This window comes from Lepidothrix coronata, unplaced genomic scaffold, assembly GCF_001604755.1.
Source record: "Lepidothrix coronata isolate B3197 unplaced genomic scaffold, Lepidothrix_coronata-1.0 Scaffold158, whole genome shotgun sequence".
Lineage (NCBI taxonomy): Eukaryota > Metazoa > Chordata > Aves > Passeriformes > Pipridae > Lepidothrix > Lepidothrix coronata.
In genome coordinates, this window is record NW_016690338.1 from 1,994,413 (window position 1) to 2,002,933 (window position 8,521).

General features: G+C 42.4%; 1 long non-coding RNA gene across 2 annotated transcripts in view; it reads left to right on the plus strand.

Annotated features, from left to right (window-relative positions):
• Window positions 1-558: 558 nt before the first annotated feature.
• LOC108504300 overlaps window positions 559-8,521 on the plus strand; it is an 82,849-nt gene continuing 74,886 nt past the window's right edge. Inside the window, exon 1 of one of the 2 annotated variants that reach the window (XR_001877061.1) lies at window positions 559-660. This is a non-coding gene — a long non-coding RNA (uncharacterized LOC108504300). Of the gene's footprint in view, window positions 748-8,521 lie in introns of both variants that reach the window. The other variant, XR_001877062.1, reaches the window with a different exon arrangement.

Genomic DNA, 8,521 nt, shown 5'->3' on the forward strand with positions numbered 1-8,521 from the left:
CTGTAGGCCTCTGAAAGCAGCAGCTCAATGTTTTGAAGCGGGTCTTTGACCTCTTCTCTTGCATGTTTGGAGTGAGTAGTGTTTTCCTTGCTACAGCCAGGCAGGATGTGTGTCCATACATAGCGTGCAAGTAGGTCAAGGGGAAAGATGTTTTGGGATGTTCTACATTACCTTGTTATTCGAGTCACAACACAAATTCTTGTGTTTTTGTCTCAACCCAATGTAATGGAGCAGCCCAACAGGGGCTGGGCATGGGGGTGATGGGCTGTGATCAAGGGTGATGCCAACACAGGCCATGCAAGAGCTTCTTTCCACAGAGCCCATGGTTGCAGTAGCTGGTGACTGATTTGCCTCTTCTGCCAGGCAGCCAGGGACAGGACAAGAGGAAATTGCCTCAAACTGCACCGGGGAGAGGTTCAGGTTGGACATCAGGAAGGATCTCTACCTGGAAAGGGTTGTCAGACCAAACTGGACTGGGCTGCCCAGGGAGGTGGTGACATCACTGTCAGTGGAGTGTTCCAGAAACGACTGGATGTGGCACTTGGTTTAGTTGACAAGGTGATGTTTGGTCAAAGGTTGGCCTTGATGATCTTGGAGGATCACCTTAGTGATCCTGTGACTATAGCAAGCTCCTCTGACAGACCTAAGCAAGGGGAGATGGTGAGTCAGATCTGGGATATGTCTAGGAGATTCCAGTCAGGAATGGAGTCCAGGAGACTGGACTGGAGATGGACCTACCCAGTGTTGGTAAAAGAACTTTATTTCTTACTTTTTATGCTGGATAAATATTGGCAGCATAGGTCTGGGGCTTTCTGGGGAGCCCAGTTAGTGAGCTAAGATGGAGCAGAAGCCCTAGGGCTGAGGTTTCTGAGGGCCAGAACCTGCTAATAGAGCTCAGAATTGATGGGCTTTTTGTTTTTATGAAAAAGCAGTAACTAGTCAACATAGTGTCATGAAGCATAGTTTGCAGTTTCCTTTTACAAGGTAAAGCATAATTACAATTTTCTCCCTAATCAACAGCCTGTTTTCTGAAAAAGGACACCAAAATGTATTGGTCAGAAAACAGTGAAAGTAATATGACAATTAAGTGTGTGTGTGTGTGTATGAGAAATGAAACAGAAGAATAACAGGAATAAGTGTTTGATCTTTTTGTAGGATGACTGAAAACCATTTTTTTCCAAAATACACAAATTTGGAAAAGTCTGAGAAGGTCCAACAGGGTATTCTATCATTCTAAGCTGTGCGTCCCTTGTCTTATTCTTGTCATGTTCTCATGGATTTCTCTTCAGATCCCTCAGTGAACAGTTGATTAGTGAAGCATCAATTCTGCTATCAAATAAGTAATGCCTCTGAATGTTAATAGACACATCTTCATTTGAAGTGTTATTTCTCTTCAAAAGAACCTTATTAAGAAAATCTAAGTGACAGTTTCTGACACAGGAATAGCAATGTCAAATCTTTGAAATGCTGCTCAAAGGAATCTGTGTTTTGTTCTGGTCTTAGCTTAGCAAAAATGTGAGGAATCAAAATAATTTTTTCACCGTTTTAAAGAGCAAATCCCATCAGGGCTGCCTGTGGATGAAGTGTGCTGCTGTATGGAGTTGGGCCACAATACGCACACTTTATCTCAGTCTTTCTAGACCATTTCAGGATAGGGAGAAGGGGAAGAAGTGGCAAAGATCTAAGTCCTTACTTTAAGCTGTCCCACAACTGAGCACTAGAAATATCTGGTCAAGATATAGGAAAGGCTTTCATTAAAAATATCTGTGGAAAAAGTGGCCTTGACTCTTCGAAAAATCTTTGAAAAGTGTGAGCTAAGGTTACTTCTTGCTGTCAGTTTAGTTGTTTCAGTCATGATCAGAGATGCTAAAACACTATTAAAGAGGTTTCTCAGCTGTATTTCCAGTTCAACTAGAGTTAGGAAATCCTGCAAATCACCTTGGGTGTTCCTGAAACTTCCAGCCCCAAACTGCAGATGCAAAAAAATCTGCATGAGATGAGTTATTTTACAACTTGTGGTACATCATTCTTGGGGGATCCATGAACCCTTTTCTGAGAGGCCATAAAAGATAATTATCATCATGCTTAGGTGCCCTAAACAGACTTGCACTTCTGCTGGAAAAAGTGCAAAGATGCAAAAATGTAAAAACTAAGTCTTGAATGAGTGCTTTGAATATCTCTGTCTACAAGGAACTCATCATGTTGCAAGTTTATCCTCAGTCATAACTTACATATGAAGACAGAACTTGGAGTTTTGTTTCTTGTTATGTATCCCTCTTGTTATGTATCCCTGAGCTTGTTTGCTGACTACTAATAATGGTAATTTTTCCCTAAGTCACTAATTTTGCTTTTTTTCTCTCTGCCTGGGCACTGAGCTTAATTTAAGCTGCTCTATAAAACCTGCTTGAAATTAGCCAGTAAGTTCAAAAGCTGTTGGAGGTGAGAGGGACCCTGTGTGTGTACATGCCCATCCACATGTGTGGATGTGTTAATAAGCTGCTTAAGCTTCATTTCCTTAAGAAACAAAGCTAACAACCCAAGAAAATCAGACTAAAGATTATTTTTTTTAATGGAACAGCTGTAGAAACAGATATTGGATAAGTTAAGCAGTTAATGGTGACTGCAATACATTAACAACCTACATGTCATAAATGCATAATGCTACGTGACCTTTTCACAGATCATAGAATCCTTGTGCTTTGAAGGACGGCTTATTACAGGATGGATGGATGGCAGGGAATAGATCAGAACTGTCTTCTGATAATAGCACTGAAACTATTATTTGCCATGTCAGGTTATGATTTGTGTGTTTGCTCAAAGCATTCATCCGGTTGGGTTTAGGGTTATTTTGACTATGTGTTATCTGAAGTTACTTGCTTTGTGTGCAAGACTGAGAGCTGCAACAATCATAATTATCCATTCTCCTTACAGACTCTGCTTTTAACACGCAAACTTACCATCATATGGCATTAAGTCTGGCAACACCTCATAGGTGTGTTTTACCAACAGATCCACAAAACTGGGATAATTTTAAAGAACTTGGTGGTTTTTTTCACATATGACTGTGTATATAGATGAAAACCATATTTGACTCACTTATAAAATCTTCTGCTAAACTACTTATACTTTAATATTTACTAGTTGGCTCTTTTTTTTTTTTTTTTTTTGCAAGAGGAAGGTCAGTGTTTCTGATTCTTAGTAATGTGTAACTGATGGAATGATAACTTAATTCCCTGCCTCGACCATGAAGGGGATCCCAGGGTGCAAAGCTCTGGGATGGATAAAATCTATTCCACCCCGGGGACAGTCTGCAAGGCATATGCTCCCAAGTTGGTCAACGTTCCCAAATAAAATCTCCCTTGCTATGTGATTTGGGGGAAACTGCCTCGGCTGTCTTTGCAGGGGCTCTGATGATGTGCGTCAGTGGGGAAATTTGAGGAGGTAAATGACCACAGTTCATCAACTCTTCTTTTGCATCGGGTTTGTGATCAGCGGGTGTGCTGCTCCTGATGAGCTGCAAATGTGTACTTAATATTATATTAAGCTGTTAACTCCCAAAGTCAACAGTTTCCCTGGTAAGTTCAGAACACTTAAAACATTGCTCTGTATTTGAAAAAAAAAAGTAGTAATATTTTTTCAGTGCAAAAGAGGCCTTATTAAAACATTTACAGATACTTTTATGATGTCACATTGCTTTCCTAAAACACAGATCAACCATGATGGATGTGTTTGAATGTGTGTCGTCATCCTCCACCCCCTGTAGCCTCCAATTCCTCCTCAAGAGGGGAAAGTGTTTCTGCTTTTCTGGGATCTGGAGAAGGCCCAGGCTTGTAATGCTCTGTTCTAAGCATGACTGGAGCCTGAAGACCTAAAAGAAACATGTGGGGGCTAGTGGGAGCTTGCAAGGAGGGTGAGGGGTTTTGTCTCTTGAGTGTCCCATCTCCTGCCTGTGGAACACCAAGAGGAGAAGACCCTTCAGTGCTTCCTGTAGCAGTCAGCCTGCTTATCCACCTGGGAGGGGAAAATGGGAACACCTCTTCTTGTGTATCACTCTTCCTGTCTTCTCTGTGACAGTGTAAGGGATTTGCCATAGGAACTCTGCTGGGGCTGTTGACTGCTAGTTCTGTGAAAGCTGAATTCCTGCATCTCTGGGTTTAGACTTCATGGCTATGAAGTTCAGTAGACAAGATGCAGTTTGATTCCTGATTCCAGTTACTATCAGTGATTTCTCTGTGGTAGCAACAAGGGCTTGCTGTGGAAATGACAGTGCACTTGCAGCAGGGAATGAGGGGCCTGATCCAAAGCCCACTTTAACTGAGAGAAGTTTCTCTGTTCTCCTCAACATGGGGTGAATTAGGCTCCCAAGTAAATATCAGTTCCCCCCCCCAGCAGCATTCACCTGTTTTAATGCTGCAGGAGGGATTAGTTATAAGCAAATGGTGTTTACCCAAATGCCAGGCTGGCAGTAAATCCTTACATTGGTACAGGAACAGAAGTGTGTGCTCTTACTGTGTGTTGTGCAGAGATGGCAAGTGGTCAAATGGATCTTTGCTGCCTAAATAGTGGGGAAATGGTGAGCAGGAGAATAGTAGATGTGTGCATGTGTGTCCTGGGAATGCACAAGCATTCAGTGTTGCTCTGAGCATCCCAGAGCACTGCCACGCACTGTTTGGTTTGACCCTGGTGTGTAGCAAAAGTGGTGGGTTATGATTCCTCAAGCAGATGTTTAGAGGTCTGCCATAAACTTGGTCAGGACCTCAGATGCTTTAAGGGGGGTGGTAGGAAGGAGGATGGCCCTGACATTACTGTTACACCTGAGCTGGTGTGTCCCAAATAGTGGGTCCTGAGCTCTGGTGGGCTCTGAAGTGGTTCACAGAGGTCCCAGGTTTTTTGGGTGCAGGTACAGCACTACCTGCAGTGAGTCCATGGTGTTCCTGGTCTAATGTGGTGTCACTGAGCTATTGAGGTTTTTTGTTTGGTTTTTTTTTAATAGTGTGACAGTTTGGTAATATAATGTAAAAGAGATGTTTGAGGAGTTTGGGGCTTATCTTTGACCTGGGTTATTTGTCTGGAGTTTGTGGAGAGGGAGAAAGGAAAAAGCATGAACTTCTTGGCTGTCTCTGTGCCACTGAATCATGTGTCTCTTTTTCTAGACTTCTGCAGCAGTTGATTTCTTTCAGGGTAAAAGGGATGAGAACAGGCTGTAATTACTGGCTACAAGTGTTTAAACTAGTGTTAGAATTGCTAAGTGCATTTAATGGATGGTAGGAGCTCAGCACCTACAGGGTTGGGAGAGGGTCAGCTCTTGTATTTGGTGTTTGCAGCTGGTTTTTCTTTCTCCTGTCCCAGCCAGAGCCAGACTGCTGCCCAGGCTGTGTGAAGGTAGCTAAGCCAGAGGTGTCTGAAAGTCTGAGAAATGATGGTCAACCCTACTTGTTCATCTGACATCACAGGCAGGAACAGATCGCTGGGTTTTTAGAAACAGCCCTGATGAGAAACTCATACTCAATGGAAAGATCACTTAGCTAGATAAAATGGGAAATGGTGAATCACATCAGGAGTGGAAGAAGATAAAAATGCTTCCCAGGACACTTGTGCAGTTGAGTGAAAGGAAATCACAGGATGATTAATTCTGCCTCAAGAGAGAAAACAGGGTTATTTCTAAGAATTTGGTAATGTGATGCAGTAATTACATCTATAAACTAGTAGAGGAATGCTGTGCGTTAAGGTCTTTAAATTAAAAGATGATTATGTGATTCAGGGATTTTTTTATAAAGCTTTTCCTAGTCGATTAGTTTAACTACTGACCCATTAGACTTTCTAATAAATACTCATTAATAGTTCTATAAATCAGTTAGTGGTTAAGACTAAGTAAGACACTAAAAAGTATGTTACTTCTAAACCTAATAGTATAGGTTGAAAGAAAAAAATATGCTGCTCCTGTCTGCAATCACTTTGTAGTGGAGTTAGTCCTCATCACAAATGAAATTACTCCTGACTTGTTAATGTGAAGGGACTCAGGCAGTAGGTTTAGGTCTGTAGTGTCTCTGTGGGTACTATATTTATAGTAAGGAGTGATATTTATGGCAAAGGCAGTTCTGTCATGGGTGGCATGAAGGTGCAGCCCATAACTCACCTTTCATTACAGTGAAGGGAGAGCTATCTAAGCAATAAGAGATGCTTTGTCTCTCTTTTCTGGCACCCTTGTAGTGTATTTTGGAAGCTACAGGCTGGCAAACTGAGACTTGTCTGCAATCAAATGATAAATACTGTGCAGCTGCCAAGGCTTGAGTTGAACCTCCTTCCACTCCTGCATTTTAATTCACTTCTGTGAGAGTCACCCAAAATGGGTCTGAGTAAAAGGAACTGTGAGAGGAGGTGAACTCAAACAAGAACACACTTGCACTGTTTGCAGATGTGATAGCTTCTGCAATTTAGAGCAGCACTGAGGCTGCTCTTCCTTGTGACAAGGGTTCTTGGATCAGTTTTCAGCCCACCCTAGAAAATCCTGTCGGTTGGGGATTCCCCAGAGAGTCCTTATTCACCTTCCCATGATGTGCTCTCAGTTGCTGCACTAACCCAGCATATCTGTGGGTTTAGCCCTGGTGAAAGGTGGTTTGCTGACAGCTCTGAAGACAGGTGTTAAATCTACAGCCAGGTGTGAGCACCAGCTCAGTCCTGCCCTGCGGGGTGGCCTCCCATGGGACCAGAGAGCTGCCAATTCCTGCTTAATCCTTGGCCTTGCTGGGGCCACCAGCAAAAACAGTAATGGGTACCACTTGTAAAGGCTTCCTGGGACATGTATCAACAAGCCTGACCAGCAGCTGCCCCACAGCAGCTCCAGCACAGCTGCTGAGGGCAAGGACTTGCTGTCACTGCCGAGCTGAGCTGTGTTTGTGCCTGTGCTTCTGTGTGGAAGCTGTCAGAGCAAGTCCCTGAACATCCAGACTCCTCTGGACCACAACAACAGAACTAAAAAAAAAAAAAAAATCTTTAAAGGCATCTCTCCAAAGAGATTTGCCCAGAGACAAACAGAAGCTCTGCTGCTGGTCTTTCTGCTGAGATTGCTTTGAGGATGTCTCACACCTCAGAAGAAAGATGCTCTGTGCTGGGGACAGTAGCACGAGAAGAGGGTTTTTTGGAGGCGTGTGTGTGTGTATATATATATATATATATATATAGTGTCTCAGCCAAGTGTCTGGAAAGCATTTGAAGTAGAGGGCTAAGAATGGGAGACTAAGAAAATGTGTGAAACAAATTAAGGCTAAAAACTCCACCCTTAAAACTGTGGCTCCAAGAGCCCTTTGACTTTGATTCAAGGGATGTGAAATACCCGTGAGACAAGCAGCAATATTCTCTTGGGATTTTCCCCAAGTAGCTTTCCAGTAGGATTGACTTTTTGTGTCCTAGTAGTGTTCCTGGCAGTGAGGAAAAATGCGCAGGGCTATTTCCAAAGGTGATGCAACTCCTGAAGCCCATGGATTTCTTATTCCGTGCTAGTGTCTGTAAACACACCAAACCTGTTTTAAATATAAAAATATGGTTTTTTTTCCCTCAGAATATAGTTGCTGCTTTTAAACTTGCACTGTACTTTGGTATAATGGGGGTAAACTAGATTTCCTGTAGTCTGAAGAGGAAATGCCCATGGGAGATTGAGGGAAAGGAGAGAAACTTGGAATAGAGATACCTAATTGGAGCTTTTAAGGGGGAAGAAAATTAAACTTGCACTTCACTATTACTTCCATGATGTTACTGTATGGACAACATAAGAACAAGATGAAAAGGCTTTAACATTCAACTTCTTTTTTCTATAGTCAATTTACTCCAACAATAGTCTTTCTTTGCAACCACCTCACTCAACAGAGGTCAAGTAAAGAAAGAAATGCAGAAATAATTGAAAAGCACTCCACTGAGGAATAACAAATGTGTGGTTCTTTTTTTTTTTTTTCCCCTGTAGCCAAGAGAGAGAGACAAATTTGTTAGAGCTATGAATCAACATATAAACATTAAGGGGAAAAAAAAATCACCTGCTGGTTACTATATTTGTGATGAGGCACCTGCTAGTATTTGGTACAGGGGTGACTGAGGTAAGAGGAGGTGCAACTTTGTGTTTCTGCTGCCACAGCAAGTCAGCACATGTTCAGCAGACCACCTTGCTGGAAAATACCTGTTTGCTGAAACACAAATTCTTTGGTTTTGTAAGAATTTCTGATCATGGAGAGATGGGGAGAAGAGAGTACATGGACCATGAATTTCCCCAGAGATGCTACAGAAATGCTTAATTATTCAGATGAAATTAAATGTCGGGACTCTCTCCTGGTGTTGCTGAGTAGCAGATGCTCAGCAAAGGCTAAAGCAAGAGGGACAGACAGCCTTTCTCTTGAATATCTCCCTTCTTTCTCCCCTGGGCCTTCCTGAGGCAAATGTTTCTTCCGGGTCACTGTTTAAAAGTCACTGATGGACCTGAATCTTTCTCAAGTGTTCCTTAAAACTCAGATACAGGGAATATCTTGTATGTATT